General features: G+C 36.7%; 1 protein-coding gene and 1 pseudogene across 5 annotated transcripts in view; both read right to left on the bottom strand.

The window, feature by feature from the left end:
- BICC1 (BicC family RNA binding protein 1) overlaps positions 1 to 20,393 on the bottom strand; it is a 271,306-nt gene that overhangs the window by 126,264 nt on the left and 124,649 nt on the right. The window lies entirely within an intron of this gene.
- Positions 6,844 to 7,660, bottom strand: LOC112651634 (5-hydroxytryptamine receptor 3C-like; annotated as a pseudogene).

Below are 20,393 nucleotides of genomic sequence, written 5' to 3'. Positions count from 1 at the left end.
GGTTAGTTTGATAGATATTTTTGAGAATGAAGCTTTTTGGCTTTTTCAAGAGAATTTCTATAAAGGTTCTCTCCTTCTAGATGTGAAACAATGCCACATGGAGTCCTGCTGCTATAGAAGAATCAGCTTTGGGATAAGGCCATCAGGGTGGAAGGGAGAGCTGAGCTGGAGAACCTCTGAGTCCTGGAGGACATCACAAAACTTGATGACAGCACTTCTAGTTTTCCCCCTTTCAATTCATGAGCTCTGGTATTTCCCTCCTGTAACTTGTGTCTGCCAGGGCTTATTCACCATCTCTTAAATTGGGCACAAATTTCTTGGCGAATATTAAGGATATCCACAACCAGGCCACAACCCACCTCTGATCTTAGTTTTCCTCAGTCCCCTCTACTTTCAATACCACCACCATCCACTATCTTGCCCAGACCCCATCCCCATCTTTTTTTTCTTTTTTCTTTTTTTTTTTTTTTTGCTTTCTATAAGCAGTTCTATTATCCCACTGTCTCCTGCACTCAATTTCTACCTGTTATTCATCACAAAGCATAAAAGCAACTTCAAGATCTCAATTCAATATAATCTTTCCCTCCTTCAAGCTGCTATATTGTCTTTCTTATGCCACTTATATTTCTATTTTAAACAGGCTCAAACCCCCTCCGAAGATAAATTATCTTTGAGGACAAAGTCTGTTTTACTTACAGTGAACTTGTCAGGTCTTTCAAGGCCTAATTATTGGTAAAACCAACATGAGCTACCCTCCTGACAAGTCACAAAGAGGATACCTAGACATTTCATTTGCAAGAGAGCTGTAAGTATCTAGAACAATCTACCATCCTCTGAGGGAACCAAAGGTGGAATCACTTATTTTGATAGGATCATATATATTAATCAAGAATCCTTGGCTCCAATGTTGATTGGAGACAGGCGAGGAACAGTTAGGAATGGGCACAATGCATTGTGTAATGTAATGTATTTAAATATACATTAAATATATATAAAATTTATATGAATTAAATATATATTTAATTCAAATATACATTACACAGATGAAAAAATAGACAAAAAGTATTCATTGCCCCCAAACAAGTACATGTTTTCTCATTTTCTTGGAATTCACCGCTATCTCATTCATAGTTCCTCTTGACCTACAGATGTGGTACAAGGATTATTTACTCCACCATGAGAAAACCAACAGTATGACAACAAGGATAAATGGTAACAGACACCAGACTTCCGGGTCAGGGAATTAGAGGGACTGGTAGAGGGTAAGGCAAACAGGAGCACATCAGTAGTTCCAACTAGCATGTGTAGAAGCTGGCCCAAAGTAACCAGACTTTCAGATTTTCTAAGAAAAGCTACCAAACCAGACTGGGATATAAAATCTCCTAATTTTATAATGTTGGCAGCTAAATAATTTATTTCAAAATCACTATTTAGATAAATACAATATGCCCTTAACTAAACATGTGTATACCAAATGTAACCAGCAAGCCATTCACTCGTTTTTTGTTTTCCTGAGATGGGTTAAAAGAGAAATAACAGGAACGTAGTAATACTCAAAAAAAGTGAGTAGATGGTGCTTCTACCAAGATCAGAAAATCCTGTGCCCCAGGCATTTTATAATGAGCTGGACTTTGATCTTAGGAAGAAGGAACAAAAGCTTTATAGGCAAGCATGTCTCTGGGTCTAGAGCATTTGGTGGGCCCTCGGATAAAGGCTGCTGGGAAGCTGAGTCCAATGAAGCCTAACATAAAGTTATATTGGATCCCCTTGCACATGCCAGAAATTTTAAAACCACTAAATTTTCCTGAATTAATGTTGCAAATTACCACATTTAAGAGGATGCCAGAAAATTAAAGTATTACCCTACTAAATTTGGTACAGTATGATAGAAAGTATCTACTATAAATGTATTTTTCTGCAAAAGTAATTTTAAATCTTTCTGATATAGAAAAAAAGTGTGGAACCCATAAAAAGTTATGAGTAATACTCGAAGAATTTATACATTTCAAAAATGAATTTAATTGATTATGAAAATTTCCAAAGAAGCAACTCAAGAGGCTTAAATGTACTAATGATGTCACAAGGGAGACCTGGAAAGACAAACATGCAGATGTACTAAAATTTCACTAATCTAAAAAAGTGCAAAATTACATTTGGCAAAATTTCAGGCATCGTCATATGATTCTTAGAGTAAAATTTCGTAACATTTTTTTCCTTTGTGAATTTGTAGGTTCTTAACGTCTAAGAGGAATCCAACAATAAAAACCCACTAAACTTTCCAAATGGTGGTTTCAAGAAATTAAGATTCTCTCAGTACATCCTCAATTTCTAATACTTATTCACAGCTGATAAAATGGCAATAACTATCCTCTATTATGAAATATGAACCAGTTGGTGAAGTATATTTTTACCACCATGCATTCATTTATATAACAAGATGAGTGTAAGACACTATGCTTAACCAAAGAGCAACAATGATAGTCCAAAAGAGCTGTGGCCAGTACTCTCACACAACGCTGATAGTATAGTCAGGAACCAACAACCAAACAACCCTTACTTTAATTACAAGGTACAAGAAGTTTCATGAAAGAAACTTACAAGTTGCAATGATATCACCTAACAGAGATGCCATTATATGAAGCACAATTACATCAACAAGGGCAATGCAAATCATGTCAGGAAAAGGGAGAAAGATTCACTCATTTCTAAATATTTACTGCAAGCCAGATATGTGCCAGTCATTGCATTAAACATTAGGCATAAATAGCGAATAGAATTTAAACAGTCCCTAATCAAAAAAAAAAAAAAAAAAAAAAAACCAATCCCTAATCACACTTATAATCTACTGGGAGAAATGAACAAACACAATAAAATAAATCTGCTGGGAGAAATGAAATAAAGGCAGAGGGAATAAATCATTTTTTAAGTGGGGGAGGGTTTAAAAAAGAACATGATGCCCTGAATCAGAACAATAAGAGGGGTCGCACTTTGTATTAGGTGAGAGGGATCTCTCTGAGGATGTCACTTAAGACCTGAAAGATGCCAAGAAAACATAAAGAAAGTAGCAAGCAGAGTCCCTGAAGCAGGAGGGAACTCATGTTAAAGGAAATGAAAGACAACCAGCAGGTAGAGAAAAGGGCAACAGTGAGGTGGAGAGGGGCACATGGGCCAATTCAGATAAAGCCTAGAGAGCTTTACATGGGGAAGGGGACTGGGTCTCATTCTAACAGCACTAGGAAGGCCGTGAAGGGCTTTAAGCCTTGGAGAAACATGACCCTTTTTGTGTTTTACAGATCACATTGGAGGCAGGAAAGAGTACAGAGATGAGCTAAGAGGGCACTGCAATTATCAAGCAAGAGATGATGGAGCATGGAGAAGGGTCAGGATGGTAGAGATAAAGAAAAATGAAGCAAATCATCATATATTAAGTGTGGAACTGCCAAGACTACTGATTGATTTGATTGGGGAGGAGTGAGGAAGAGGAGCTATCAAGTCACCAATCAGGCTTCTGGGTCAAATAACTGGATGGCTAGTGTCATCACTGAGACTGTAAATAAGAAGGAGACCAAATGAGACTAAGAACACAGAAGTTTTAGTTAAGTCACACTTTTTAAAGTCAATAAGCCATTGAAGTGGATTTCCAGCCAAGTGGAAATATCAGGCTAAGGTGATAACCTAGTGATCAGAAGGAAAAAAATTTAATTGGAAATATAAATTTGGGATTGGATGATATTTAAGATCATGGAATCTGAGGCTTTCACCTTTGAAGGACATGAAGAAGAAACAAAGATCCTTCCAATTTAGACATGAAAGTAACCTTGAAAATTTACCAAGTAGAATGTAAGAGAGAGACAGGGTGAATAGGGAATGGGTCTTGTTTCCTGGTCCCAAAGTTTCACTTTGGCTAGGCAAAAAAGTTCTAAACATAGATGGTGGTGATGGTTGTGAGACAATGTGAATATACTTAACGATATTCAAAAATGGTCTAAAAATACTTAAAAATGGTTAAAATTATGAATCTTATCTGTTACTTTACTTTAAAAAACTAAACCTTGAGAAATTCCAACACTTGGACATTGGGTAGAATAGGAGATGTTGAAACATCAGAGAGGGAATAAGGTTCCAGAATGGTGGTAGGTGATGATAAAGTCATAGAAGACAGAGTAAAAACTCCAGGCTAATCCCCATACAGGAATTCCTCAGGAAAAAAGAAAAGAACTGAAAGCTACTAAGAAATCAAGTCAGATGAAGACTTCAAAGTATTCCTTGGATTTTTAAAACACTGGAATCATGAGTAACCCTAATACAATCACATAAGTAGAAGTGTGAGTGCTGGAGTTGGTTTGAGTTGAGAAGTAGAATATGATTAGACTCTTTGAAGAAATTTTGATTCCAATATGATGCAGAAAAACAAGACAGTAGCTAGAGAGGATATGATGTCAAGGGAGATATGGCAGTTGCAAAGTGCATACCCCAATGTCCCCTTTCTCCCAATTAGAATCCTCAATTTTTAGCTGGGTGCTTGGACACCTAAAATAACTACTCTGACTTCCCTGAAAATAGGTATGGCCAGGAAACTAAGTTCTGCCTAGGGAAATGCTGGGAGTTTCTAGGAAATCTCATGATTCAATGTCTTTTGTCCCTTCTTCCATGCTGCTTAGACTGTGGTGTCTGAAGCTCCAACTTGGATTATGAAGATAAGGGCCATATCCTAAGAGTGGGGAACTGCAAAGGTAGAAGTACTTTGCTTTACTAGGTATCTAGGGAACACTGTCACTACTCCAGACCTATACTCTTTTTTATGAGAAGTAATCTTCCAATTTATTTGTTTGGCTCTAATTTTCTGTTTCCACAGACAATTCTAATCTCAACAAATACAGGCAGCTTTTGTTTTCCTTTAGCATGGAAAACAGTAAGGCACAACTGTGTGGAAATGATAATGATCTAATTAGAGAGCCGACCCACAGCAGAGGAGGACAAGGCCCAAAGTGAGAAGTATGCCAGACATGTAAACCCAGTGTGGCTAGAAAGAGGAGACAAAGGAAGATGTAGGAGTCAAATCACACAGAGACTTGCAAAGTAGAATAAGGATTTTACTTTTTTTATCCTAAGAGCATTGGGAAACTAGACATTTTTTAATAGGTAAGTAATGTGATCTAATGTGTATTTTTTCAACAATCACTGACAACAGTTTGAAGAAAGGAATGGAGTGGGGGTCAAGTGAGGTGGCAAGGAGATGACTTAGGAAGTTGTTTTGACAATCCAGCTCAAAGATGGGGATGGCTTCAAGTAGAATAATGATTACAGACCTATGGCAAAGTGAATAAATGTGAAGATGACAGTACTGGTAGCACTTTATATGTGGTTATGCATGACAGATCAGGGACAGCAAGCAGTCAAGGACGATACTCAAGGTTATGGCTTGAACAACTCTGTGAAAGTTGGTGTCATTCACTGAAATATGGACTTGTGGAAAAGACACACACTTGAGTAAGCTCGATTTTAACACTCTATTTTATAAATTCTTGAGACAACCAAGATGTAAATACCCAGCAAGTAAAAGACTTGTTCTCAGCAGCTTATTTATAATACTGAAAAACAGGAAATAGCCAGGTATCCATAAACAAGGCAACAGATTAATTGCGGTACACAATGTAATACAACTCATCAATCAAAAGGTACCAACTACTGATAATATGCAACAATATGAATCGAACCCAAAAACATTATGCTCAGAGAGAGAAGCCTTATAGCATAAAGTACATACTGATGTTCCCATTTAAATAATATTCTAAAAAAAAAAATAATAATAATAATAATATTCTAAAACAAACAAAACTAATCTTTAGTGAAAAATTTCAGAAAAGTGGTTGCCACAGTAAGGGGGGGTGGTTTGTGGAAGAGGAGGTAGGAGGAAACTGCTTCAAGTCATGGTAATGGTCTATATCTTCATAAGAGTTTGGGTTACAAGGGTGTATGCATTTGTCAAAACACAATGAATACTACATGTACTTATCTACATTTAGCAATGACAAAACACTACAAATATTAAATGCTGACTGTTGGTATGCATGGTGAAGAGCTGAAGTGTGCTGATGTAGGCCTCCTAGTCTGAAATGCAGGAAAAAATGGAATGATGAATAAACAGAAGGATAGATCCATATGTGATAAAGCAAATATAAAGAAGTAATTGTAAAAATTTAATTAGTGGGTATATGGTATTCTCTGCATAATTCTTACAATTTTTTTGTATTTTTTATAATAAAGTGTTAGAAAAGCTTTAAGTTACTAATTTCTTTAAAAGCATTAACTTTGTTGTTGTTGTTTAAAGATTTTATTTATTTATTCATGAGAGACACAGAGAAAGAGGCAGAGACACAGGCAGAGGGAGAGGCAGGCTCCAAGCAGGGAGTCCGATGTGGGACTTGATCCCAGGACCACGGGATCACGCCCTGGGCCGAAGGCAGACGCTCAACCACTGAGCCACCCAGGCGTCCCAAAAGCGTTAACTAAACCTAACTATTTTTTCCCTAGGGATATTGTTTACATCCTTAATTTCCACCATCAAACACAAATTTTTTACTTAAAGAAAATCCCTAGGTATATCTTAGCAAAAAATAGCAACTAAAATTATTAAAATTATTACGGACTTGGTTGAAGTTTAATAAAGTTATATTCAAAAAATAAGATCAAATTGTTCTTTTTCCTGCAAAGAGGCTTATTGAGGGTGATTCAACCAAGGGAGTATTCCAGGAAACTGAGTCCAGAGGAGCTAGGCAGGACTCTTGGGAAGCCTGAGAAGCAAGCAGGAACAAGAATTTAACTGCTGGAGGGCAGAGGGAATTACCTGGGTCTAGTCTGAAACTGAAGGGTGGGGTTAAAAACAAGGTTGTTGCCAAGGCTGTGGGGCTGGGATTGGATGGGCATGAAAGCCAGGCTGATTTCTAGAGGCAAAAGAAGCTCCAGATTAGGGTTTATAGGTGGGCATCTGCCAAGGTCTTCCAGAGGTCTTCCATCTTCCATGATGGAAGAGGCCCTAAAGAGCAGATAGAGGTAGAAGAGTACAGTCTCCATTGTGTGGCTGAACTGCACTCACAGGTCCAGCAAGTGCTGCTTTGTGCCTTGTGTTCCTACTGGCCCTTGTTGACACAGGACATCTAGGCACCCTCCTCACAACTCCTCTGGCTCCTTCAGGCTAGGCAGTGGGTAGGAGTGAGACCCAGGCCCTTAGTTCCCTTCTGGGTTGCAGTGAGGCAGCATTTTTTTGTGCAAGTACAATGTAGAGACAAGGTGGCAGCGGGGTTATAGTCAGGTACAGCAGGGAGGTGATGAAAACAGTCCCCAATAAGCTGACCTACACCATCAGAGACAGACACAGGGCAAAGGAAACTCCAATGCAAGGGGTGCCAGTGACTTGGAATAAGTCATTCATCATGAGCAGAAAGACAGTGTACTGCAGTGGATGTACTATCTTGAATGGGGCACGACTCTCACATCCTGCTGGCAGGAAGAAGCTAAAAGCATTGATGACAACCAGAAAGCCACCAGACACCAGAAAGCTCATCACATAGAGGCTGAGTCTGTGCCTCATGGCCACCTGCTAGGATGAAAGAGCTGAAGGTGAGAACACAGTTCTGTTCATCAAAGGGTACACAGAAGAGGTCCAGGTTACATTTGCTGACTCACACTGGCTTTATCGTATCTGATACAACCTTCATAGGTGACATAAGCCATGTGACCTTTAGGTGCCTGATCCACATTCGTGAACTCCTCAGTGAAGATAGCTGGAAGCCAATGGTTCTTAGTTGCCATGCTAGGCTTCCTGTCCTAATATTCCTCTGGATTCCACAGACGAATGAATTATACCAGATCATAAGTCAGCCACAAGAATGATGTCATCAGTTGAAGCTGTGCATCACCCATTTCTAAGATGCCACACAGAGTAATAGTGATGTGGACACGAGTGAAGATACTGTACCTGATGGCTGGATGGAAACTTTTCTGTTAAACACTACTTGGAAGGCATGCTGGTCAAAGCCTAAATGATGGGTAGTAAAGCTATCTCCTCTTCCTTTTTTTTTTTTTTTTTTTTTTTTTAAAGATTTTATTTATTTATTCATGATAGTCACACAGAAAGAGACAGAGAGGCAGAGACACAGGCAGAGGGAGAAGCAGGCTCCATGCTGGGAGCCCGATGTGGGATTCGATCCCGGGTGTCCAGGATCGCGCCCCGGGCCAAAGGCAGGCGCCAAACCGCTGCGCCACCCAGGGATCCCTATCTCCTCTTCCTTGAAGCAGCCAGTGGAGAATAAGTCCGAGGAGGAACGGAGGAATCCCTCCCCATGCAGCCAACCTCTTTCCATTTTCCTCTTGCTCTTCTCTGGAGACTTAGGGATCTTACAGACACACAGGCCACAGCTTGAGCCCTAGCTCAAACTGTCCTTTTAATTAAAACTTATAAACTGATTTTTCAAAACCAACTACCAATCCAAAGCTCAATATCAACTTGCATTTATTTATTCATTCAGCCAATACTTAGAGTTTATGAAGTGGCAAACATAACTGTAGATACTACATTGGAAGAGAGTTTTCACTTAGTAGCATAAGTATTTTAATTACATATTCATATACACTGCCTGAGATATTTTATTGCTCATTTTCAGCAGATTAAGCTTTTAACATATAGTCTGGAGAATATTCTAAGATAAGTAGCTTTCCTTAATGTACATGCTATCAGTTGGACTTTCACTGTACAAAACTTTTTAAAATCCTTTTAAACTTCAGAAGAAAGGAATATTAATCTCTCAAGTAAACATCTAGACACTATGACTTCTTAAGAGCTCCACTGTTAAAGTAAAGGAAAAGAAAATAACTAAATGAGCCTAAGACTGGTCCCAAGTCCTCCAGGTTTTTTTTTTTTTTCAATTAATTCCCGTAGAGTTAATATACAGTATTATCTTAGCTTCAGGTGTACAATATAATAATTCAACAATTCCATATATCACATACATATATCACTTCGTGCTTATCACGACAAATGCGTTCCTTAATCCCCATTATCTATTTTATTTTTTTATTTTTAATACATTTATTTTTATTGGTGTTCAATTTGTCAACATACAGAATACCACCCAGTGCTTATCCTGTCAAGTGCCCCCCTCAGTGCCCGTCACCCATTCACCCCTACCCCCCGTCCACCTCCCCTTCCACCACCCCTAGTTCATTTCCCAGAGTTAGGAGGCTTTCATGTTCTGTCTCCCTTTCTGATATTTCCCATCATCTATTTTACCCATCCTCCAACCTCCCCTCTTGTGACCCAACAGTTTGTTCTCTATAGTTAAGAGTTTGTTTTTTGGTCTTATTTTTTCCTTTACTCATTTATTTTGCTTCTTAAATTCCACATATGAGTGAAATCATGTAACATTTGTCTTTCTCTGACTGACTTATTTCACTTAGCATTATACTCTCTAGCTCCATTCAAAGCCTTGCAAATGGCAATATTTCATTCTTTTTTATGACTAATATTCCTGTGTGTGCGCGTACGTGTGTGTGTGTGTGTGTGTGTATACACCAATCTTCTTTATCCATTTATCTATCAATGGGCACAGGCTACTTCCATAATTTGGCTATTGTAAATAATGCTGCTATAAATGCAGGGGTGCACATATCCTTTTGAATTCTAAGTCCTCAGTTTTTAAATTCTTCACTAGTCTGATCAAGAAAAATACTGAACTAAGTACATCCACAAGTTTTAGAGAGTAAAGATAAAACTTGTTTTCTAAGTTTCTGGGTTTTGGTTTATACATTATTACTAACCTAAAGCAAAATGCTTTCCATAAATGTGCTAAACAAACTCCATGTCGTCAATAAAACCAAGTTTTCCCAAATAAGAGAATTTCGACTTATTCCATCCATTTAAAATGATGCAATCCTTGGAACATGTGTTTGTTAAAAGGGCAAAGGAAGTAGCATAAAGCTTAAATGCAACTAGTGTGATACAGGCTGTTGTGCTAAAGAAAAATTCTGAGTTCTTCAACCAGGAGGATCAGGCATAAAGATGAGATTCAGAACGCTGTAAATTTATCTGGAAAAAAATTGAGTGGAAAGCATAAGCTTTAAACTTCACTGATATTTCCCTTTCTTTATAAGGTTGTTTAGTGAGGATCAAAGCTCACATAAGAACAATTCACAAAAGAAAGAGCAGAGAAAAGTCTTCAAAAATGCTTTTAGTATAAATTGGTGTATCTGACCCAAGGCAATAATGCACTGACCAAAATCAGAGCATCTAAAGATGATGGAAAACTCCCCTTTTTTTCAAGCTAAAATGATTCAGGGAATCTTCCAAAACAAGTTTTACTTCTAGTCTGCACCCCATGCATTTTGTTAAAAAGTCAAAGACCATAAAGTATTCAATTCTGTGTTTATTGCCAAATTTTTTACTTATTATGTTTACAAAAAAGGTAATTTACAGTAAGCCCAGATGACAAACATTTATTGGGCACCTGGTACACATCAGCACTTCATAAATACAAATATACATGATCTCTACTTCCTTCATATAACCTTACAAAGCAGGCATGACCCTCATCTGACACTTGAAAAGCAAGTCTGGAGAGATTAAAGAATTTGCTTAGGATCACACAGCTGAGTCAGGAGTGGCCTTCAGTTCTGGCTCTGAAATTAACTAGCTGTATGTTCCTATGAGTGTAAGTTGCCTCTCTTGACATTCTATTCCCTCATATGCAACATAAAAAGACTCAACTGAACATTTTAATTACATTAAAAAGTGAGTTTGATCTTTTAGAGACAGATGAGAGATGGTTAGATGTGTGACTTTCCTTCCACCTCTACCCTGTCTTCCTTGCCTTTACCCAATTTCACCGATTCCACAAGAAGGTAGGGGACAGGAGCTGCCCTCCTCTTGCCCAAAAAAAGAGTACTTAAAAGTTTTGTTTTAGGTATTTGGTAACACATCTGATTTTTAAAACAGAAAAATCTTGAACAGAGAAGTTAAAACTACTTCCTAAAATTGAAGTATTAGAGACTTGCCCTTTATGCTATATTTTTTCATAATTACAGTGAACAAATGAGAAATAATTTTATAAATTCACTCAAATACTTGACATGTTAGCTAAAAATAGAGATATAAATAAATTATTACTGTAATCTCAAGTTTGGTAAAGAAACATCACAATAGCCAGTAAGAAACTGTATCTAGACTATATTTAAAAGCCATTCTTAACAAATTGGCTTTTTTTTAAAACTGAAGTAGAGCTGACACATAATGTTATATTAGTTTCAGGTATACGACACAGTGATTCCACAAATAGTGGTTCCATAGTCTATATGTTTATGCTATGCTCAGCACAAGTGTAGCTACCATCTGTCACCATACAACCCTATTAAATAACACCACTTTACAAATTAGCTTTTAAAGGACTAAAAGGCCAAAGAGAATAAGTAATTTTTTCTCTATCTTGTTCATAATCCACAGAGGTACAAAACTCATAGCAATTAATTAGAAAATAAAATTCTAGTTTGGTAAGTAATTATCTGTACCTTCCTTGTAACTGACAAGTTGAACTGAATTGAGAATTGTCCACCCGTCCTAATCGTGAAACTCTCTTACCTACTTCAATACTTAAAAGTCAGAAAAAGTCATCACGTCCAATATATTTGTCAAAATAGTTTAAATATTAAATTGACAAAACAGATTAACGAGGAGCAAATAGCTGAGATATTTTTACTATCTTATCTAAAATTCCTTGCAGGGGAGAACTCAAGGGGGAAAATACAGGGAAAATTCATCAGGTATTTAAGGGAAGAAGATGATGATATTAACATTTGAATGCCTACTATGTGACATGACAGGGAGGCTTTATGTAGATTGCTTTAATCACAGTCTTTTTTTTAAAATCCAGTATAGTTAACAGTGTTATATTAGTTTCAGATATACAATAATCACAGTCTAATTTAGTCCTCAAAAGGGTAGGCATCACTATCCCATTCAACAAGTGAAGAAAGAAACTCAAAAACTAAGTAATTTATGGGGCACTCGGGTGGTTCAGTTGGTTGAGCAGCTGAGTCTTGGTTTCAGCTCAGGTCGTGATCTTGGGGTAATGGGATTGAGCCCCACACTTGGCAGGCACCCTGCTTGAGATTCTCTCTCTCCTTCTCCCTCTGCCACTACTCTCGCTAAAATAAATAAATCTTTTTTAAAAATTGGTAATTTGCCCAAGGTCACACAACTAATAAATGCTGATGTATTTACAGTTCAAATATATTTGAATGTCTACTTAAATGAAAAGTCTAAGCTCTTTATACAACCTCCTCCTACCTTCACTGTGCTTGGTCAAGAATTCAAAAACTAAAAAGTCATATTCAACAACCTATTAAAATACGAGTGTTGGCTGAAGAGGAAAAAAAGACACATGATAATGGTATCAACTGCTACCAGAAGTATGAGAAAATAGCATGCACAAGTTGCACTTCTAGGAACAGGGTAAACTGGATATTCAGATAAAGCTACTTAAGTAAAAAAAAAAAGACACCTTAAAATGCTGAGAAAAGAGTGGGGAAAAATTAGAGAGGAAGACAAACCATAAGAGACTCCTAACTTTGGGAAACAAACAAAGGGTTGCAGAAGGGGAGTTGGTTGGGGGATGGGGTAACTGCATGATGGGCACTAAGGAGGGCACATGATGAGATGAGCATTGGGTGTTATACTATATGTTGGCAAATTGAATTTAAAAAAAAAATTTTAAAATAGAATGAGAAAAATCACAGTAAGATCAAATCCTAAAATCTGAAAAATACTGCAAACATTACAAAATGCAGAAAATAATACAGAAGACTTTTACTTAATAAACTCCCTGACACCTCTGTAATGCTTTTCTTTCACTTTTGGCTGCATATTCTTTGATTATCTCTTCACATAACAACGAATTTGGTATGTATAAAAAAAAGATAATTCAATCTTCCTAAAAAAATGCTGAGTAAGATATAAAAATATTTTGCAAAGAAAATTCCTTAGATCAGAAATGATAAGAAGCAAAGGCTGGAGTCTACATTTGCTATAGAAATGTCTATACCTGCTGGCCTATATCCTGAATTTTAATAAAGCATGTTCAGTGAACAGAAAATAAAGTTCACAACAGAAACACATAAAGCCCTAGAGGTTGAAATAAAAATTCCCAGTTAGTGATCAACAGTGTCTGGCTTTGCCTTGTGGAATGAGGAAAAGGCCTGAGAATTCCTAAATACAAGTCTATATTCATGTACTCTTGGTGACAGAATTTTTTTAAAGTTTAACTTAAAAGTAGTTTTCAAATAAGTTTCATGGATAAAATGCCAATGAACATCAGCTTATACTCAAAAATCACTACAGATACAAGGGAAAAGCCATGAGTGGTGAGTCAGTAGAAACAACAAACTACAAAAAAAGACCACCAAAATAATGCAGATATTACAATACAACAAAGAATATTTATGCTTGGGCACCAGGGTGGCTCAGTGGTTGAGCATCTGCCTTTGGCTCAGGTCCTGATCCTGGGATCGAGTACTACATCGGGCTCCCTGCAGGGAGCCTGCTTCTCCCTCTGACTATGTCTCTGCCCCTCTCTCTCTCTGTGTCTCTCATGAATAAATAAATAAATCTTTTAAAAAATTTATGCTTAAAGATATAAAAGAATTCATCGCAACTATGTTGAAGGAACCTCATCATGCAGATTTTAAAAACAGTTATGAGAGGGGCAGGAACACTGAAGCTCAGGCTTATAAGACTTGCCTAACACTGAGGCTGGGGGGAGAAAAAGGGTACCAATGCACTTTTCACCCCACCAAGAACCTTGCACCAAGTACCAAGCAGCAGAGGCCCCCTGCTGGGGGAGAGACACAAACACAGAGAGAGCCCTGGGGCCCTGGTGTACCGTGTGTACTGAACCTGGCATAGATTAGGAACATGGTGAAAACACTCCTGCACTCCAGACCTCCTCCTAAGCTCAATGTAGCCGTTGCTCAACATTGGAGAAGTGTGAAGTTTGTGATGGACTCACAGTAACTATAGCAACAGCAAAATTTAAACCTAGCTCAACTACTGACAATATTGATATAACCCAAACTGCCTATGTTTATAGCCTGAAGGAGAGAAGTGACCATTTATAGGTATTATTACTCAGTCTCTATTGTTCTTTAGCACACAATACTTTATATTCAATCAAAAAATTACTAAACAAAAAAAGGAAAAATTAAGCTAGTGTTAACAGATAACATGGTGAACAGGACCAGACTCCAATGTAGTCCAGATATTATAAATATCATACGGGACATTTAAAATAGTTAAAAATATAATAAGGATCTAATTGAAGAAAAAAAAAAAAAAGCTCAATGTATGCTAATGGAGGGGAGGGGTATTTACCAGAGAGATGAAAACTGTGTAAAGAGTCAAAGAAAAATGCTTAACATACAGAACAAAGTCATAGAAAAAAGACTAGAAAAAAATACTTACAAATTATATACCCAATAAAGGACCTGCATCCCAAACTCTTACTACTCAGTAAATAACTCAAAACTATTAGCAAACTTTGGAGGACTGAACAAAAGAAACCAGATATGAATGGCCAACAGGCACATAAACTGCTTAACCTGAGTCCTCAAAAAAATGTACAAAACTCCACAATGAAAAACTGCTACATATTCACTAGACTGGCTAACCTTAAAAAGACAGACATCACCAAGTGCTGGAAAGACTGTAAACAAATGGCAATTCTCACATGTCACTGGTAGGAATCCAAAATTATAGAGCCACCTTCCTACAGAGTAAAACATACTCTTCCCATAGAAGCTAGCCAAGTCCATTCCAAGGCATTCACTCAAGAGACCTGCTATGTGGATTTTACAGCACATTCATTTATAATAGCCATAAAATGCAAACAATTCAAATGCTCATCCACTGATGAATGAACAAGAAATACCAGCATATCTATACAATAGACCACTACTCAGAACCAAGCAAAAAACCACTGATATTCTCAACAACCTAGATAAATCTCAAAAGATTTAATCTAAGTTTAAAAAGACATAAAAGACTAAACATTGTGTGACTCTACTTATATGACACTCTGAAACACTGCAAGGAGAGAAACAGATCAGTGACTGTCAGGTACTGGAAGTTGAGGGAAAGGAAACTGTTCTTTTTTTTTTTTCTGTTCTTTTAATAAAAACTAATAAATTTGAATTTTCAAAACCAATACAAATAAAAATATTTCATTTATTTATTCAACAAATATTTACTGAGTGCCTACAAGGTAGCAGGCACTATTACAGACACTGTACAAAACAAGTTTCTTTTAGTTGCACAAGTATGAATTTTCAGAAAAGTGATGGGAACAAACACAGCAAAAATACAAGTTTTCTACATGCTAACGGAATGTTATTAGAACACAATACTCTATCTTCTTACCAGAATGATACAAAATATTCTATATTTTCTCATAATGTTTTATTACATATTTATCAGGGTGAACCATATGAAACTGCAAGGTAATCAACAAAATAATTCTTTCTATATTCCCACAAGGAAGTCAGAGGCAAGCTGTGGAAGTAATCAGTGGTAATGTCACACCTTCTCATTGTAATGCAAAATAATGGCTGAATTTCTAGTCAAAATACCTGGTATTTGGGGAGAAGGAGTGTTTTCTTTTGTTTTTTACTTAAGAACTTTCCTAACATCCAGATTGAAATGTGTTATTCATCTTGTAAACTGAGATGATTGCTACAGAGACTTAACTGACTTCTGGTTTCATATTTCTAATCTAAGAACTAAAGGACAACAAAATTATTCCCATTTTTAGTTAGAAGTCCGAGATCATGTCATTTTAGAAACCCTGTCCTATTACCATCAAGGAAATTTAAAACATTAAAATAAAAATCCAGGTACCAACACCCCACTCATCTCAGAATTAACAAAAATTTGTGTTCTTGATTTCATCTTTCAAAACTCTAACAAATCAAAGTTATATAATTTAATCTTTGGTCAAATGAATAATACCACAAAGCTTCATATTTAAAAATCCAAATTATATCAGATTTTAAATCTGTATAAATTCAATAATACTTAATCCAATTTTTTTTAAGTAAGTGAAATTTTACCCAAAGTACTCAGTTACCCTCCAACTGACATCACATATTTTCCACTATGTAAGAGATTATCTAAGGTAAACTTGTGCCACATAATCTTTGCATAATGAACTTGTGCCAACAAATGAGCAAAACCTGAACATGACATACAAAGGTAACTCTATACCTTAATTTTAATTGTTTAAACCTAAACATTGTCGATAATAGCAACCAACTTAACAATCTTCAGAAAATGAAAAACAGATGAAAAGTCTTAGATCATCATGAATCACACAGCAATGGAATTTAGCTTTAGATCACTCCTAGCATTTTTCTAACTATAATGGGGTTTGGACTTTGATATTTATATCTAGGCTAGTGGCTCCAGACCATTTCTCCCTTCAGATTTCCTGAAGGGGGTATATTTGGGGTAGGGGGTGCCTGAGCTCTTTAAAATGCCATTTCTAAACTCCAGGGAGAAAGAACATGGAACCTCTTGATATTAATGCTTCTGAATTTAGTGAAGAAGCACAGAGAAGCATGAGAGATTTCAGAAGTGACAAGAAAAATTCAAGTTTCATATGTGAGCCCTTTTAATGTCATGAATTTAAAGAAAAGAATCCACTCCTTAAAAGACCTGACAGCACCAGGTTGCCACCAATATACCAGATCATGTCATTTAAAATTCTTTTAAAGATTGATTGATTGATTTATCTGAGAGAAATCACACAGGCATGAGTAGGGGAGAGGCAGAGGGAGAGAATCTTCAAGTAGACTCCCCACTAAGTACAGAGCCTAACATGGGGCTAGATCTCAGGACCCATAAGACTATGACCTGAATCAAAACCATGAGTCAGACGCTTAGCTGACTGAACCACCCAGGTACCCCCTAGATCATGTCATTTTAGAAACCCTGTCCTATTACCATCAAGAAAATTTTAAACATTAAAATAAAAATCCAGGTACCAACACCCCACTCATCTCAGAATTAACAAAAATTTACCTCTATTCCATGTATGAGAAAAATGAACAAATTATAAAAAGAGAAGCAGATAAAAAAGATATATATTTCTTAAATCTCAAATTTTATGTGGAAGGAATATATGGTATAAATTATTTATTTATTTATTTATTTATTTATTTATTTATTTATTGTTTGAAATATTTTAAAATACAATGCATGTTAAATACTGTGACTTTCAACTTGGCAGCACATTAAATCACTTAGGGGAACACTCTTTACCTTCCCTCTCCTCCTTCCTGACATGAATGTGCTAAAGACCAAGGAAGTGGGACCACAATGAGGAGGGGGTACCATGCAGAGGCATCATGTCTGGCAGCTACAGAAAGGGGCTGAGTGAGGGGAGCACAAAGTTGGTGGAATAAGGAGGATTCCTGTATAGTTGGAATATTGGTTACATTAAGCAGAACTAATTAATTGGGCACAAAAGTAATATATTGAGGAGAATGAGAGCTCATTTTAAATTTCTGGAAGAGGTGAAGGCTAGAAAAAGCACGGGGGGTAATGGTTTGAATTTGAAAGAATAAACACATTTTTCTAAAGCTGTATGGGCACAGGTACAGAAACAGACATTGATATACATATGTGTATTATGTATACACATATACATTTCCTAGTTCTGTCGGCTGAGAGGACCTACTAGGAATGACAGCACTGAGACCCAGATCATGACTCTAGTTACCATCCTCTAGTCAAAAGAACAAGGGTCAGGGGAGGGAAGTACAAGATAAGCCTGGAACATCTTGTCCTAGGAAAATGCTCAAAGAATGACAAGAATGTATCAAAAACAAACAAATACAGGAGTCAACCTGGAAGGGTTCCAATCTGGGACAATTGGAGAATCAAAATCATGAGATTATCAAATTATAATCCATTGAGTAAAAGGGGCATCCATAAACCCATACTGATATAATACGTAAATGAATAAATAAATTGATAAATAGCAAAGAAAGCCCTTTCTTATAGAATATCAACTAACAGATGTGGATGGAATAATGAAAATAATTACCATTCAGCAACTATCACAGTAGTCTTAAAACAAAAGCAATCAATGAATGCTAGGACCTGTAGGTGGAGATCTGATGAAGAACAGAATACTGGCATAATATGAGAACATCACCTCACAAAATACTAGTTAAATACAGAGGGGATGAGGGTGACAATGAAGAAAGCCAGAGTTTACCAACTTAAGCAGGTGATCATATTTAACATTATAGTGGTGAAACAGATTGACATGATATGTTTTCCGTGGTGATATGCTGGAAAGAGCATGGCACCACTCCTTCCAGGAAAGCACAACCTGAGTCTGGTTGTTAAAAAACACTGAATGGTCCCAATCGAGGGTTGTACAGAATGAGGAATGGGTTCTACACTGAAGAAGGAGGACAGACATGACAACTAAGTTCAACACATATTCTTTTATATAATTCTGGACCAGGAAGGGAAAAAGAGACACTACTGGGGGCACTTGGTAAAACTGGAATGGAATGTGTGGATTACATGGTGGTTTTGTGTAACGTTGATTTCCTGGTGATAGAAAATTATCCACACTTTCTCATCCTGACTGCTGTCTTTGGTAACAGTACCAACCTCATTTAGGGGTGATGGAGCATCATGTAAGAAAGACTACACAGATCAACAGAAAAGGGAGAAAATTCAGTAAAATGTTAATAATTGGGAATCTGAGTCGTAGGAGTGCGAGAGGTCTTTGCAACATTTTGGGGAGTCCAAAACTATTTTAAAATAAAAACAACTTATTAATAAACAATCACTGGGGAAGAGTGTGCTAAAAATCCCAACACTCAAACTACTTCAATTAAATCTCTGTGGAATGGAAATCAGGTTAATGTTTAATGCACCTGGGAGAATCCATCGAATTTGCACTCTATAATACACAGTAGTTGCTCAATAAATGGTTGATACTGCCACTAAAATTATTTAACATAACTTTACATGTCTATATGCAGAACATAACTCTTCATACTGAAAATTTTTTAAGAAGGCAATCTTGAATGTGATCTATCTTAAGCTGCAAAGATCCACCTACATGTGATGAGGTTGATGATACTGTTACCAGAAACAACACTAAAAAGATTGTAAGTAAAATATTAATAATGATGGGAGGGATCCCTGGGTGGCGCAGCGGTTTAGCGCCTGCCTTTGGCCCAGGGCACAATCCTGGAGACCCGGGATCGAATCCCACATCGGGCTCCCGGTGCATGGAGCCTGCTTCTCCCTCTGCCTGTGTCTCTGCCTCTCTCTCTCTCTCTCTGTGACTGTCATAAATAAAAAAAAATTAAAAAAAAATAATAATAATGATGGGAAAGCAAGTCTTTAATCTCTCAAATGCCTATTAGTACCACAAAACAATTACTGAGTTTGATCTCAAACAAGGATATAAATTATTACATTTACCTGCAGAATCCTCAGAAACTACAAATAAGATATCAATTCAAATAGGAAACAAAATGGGCAAATATAAATGAGCAAATATAACTGCCAAATAGGTTTTTAAGTGGCTCTTTAAAACTTAAATTTTAGTTTGTTTACGTTTTTCCTAAAAAAGAATTCATATAAAACAAATTGGACCTTATTAAAATTGTCTCTGTTCAGAGAATATTCTCTTTGTTCAAGATTTTACGCCTCTTCTAGTTTTTGTTCTCCCCTTTTGTAAATGGTTGAAAATTCATTTCTGTAACAATAAACAGTTGTAAACAGCTAAAAGGCTCCCCAGTGGGGGACCAGTTGAATAATTTAAACTGCATCCATACAATGTAACATGTAATATGCAGCAGGAAAAAAAAACTGAAGGCAATGTTTATATCCAATTGTATAGATTCCCAGATATAGTTAAAGTTAACCATAAAGCAAGTTGCAACTAGAATGTGGGAAAGGGAAAAGAGACTGAAGATGTTTTAACTTTATATGTACACTGTTATACATTTTGAATTCTGAATCCTACAAGCATAGTAACTAAGCAAAAATTTAAATTAAGATACATAAAACAATTTTGCAGCTCTTCCTCGACTTACAGCGGGGTTACAACCCAGGAGACCCATTGTAAGTTGAAAATATCCTAAGTTGAGAATGTATTTAATGCACATAACCTACCAAAATCACAGGTGAGCCTAGCCTACCTTGAACATGCTCAGAATGTTTACATTAGCCTAGAGTTGGCCAAAATCATCTAGCACAAAGCCTATTTTATAATAAAGTGTTGACCACCTCATATAATTTATTGAACATTGTATTGAAA

The sequence above is a fragment of the Canis lupus genome, chromosome 4 (genome assembly GCF_003254725.2).
Source record: "Canis lupus dingo isolate Sandy chromosome 4, ASM325472v2, whole genome shotgun sequence".
Taxonomy (NCBI): domain Eukaryota; kingdom Metazoa; phylum Chordata; class Mammalia; order Carnivora; family Canidae; genus Canis; species Canis lupus.
The sequence above is the reverse complement of the archived record's forward strand: the minus strand, read 5'-3'. Positions and strand labels throughout refer to the sequence as shown.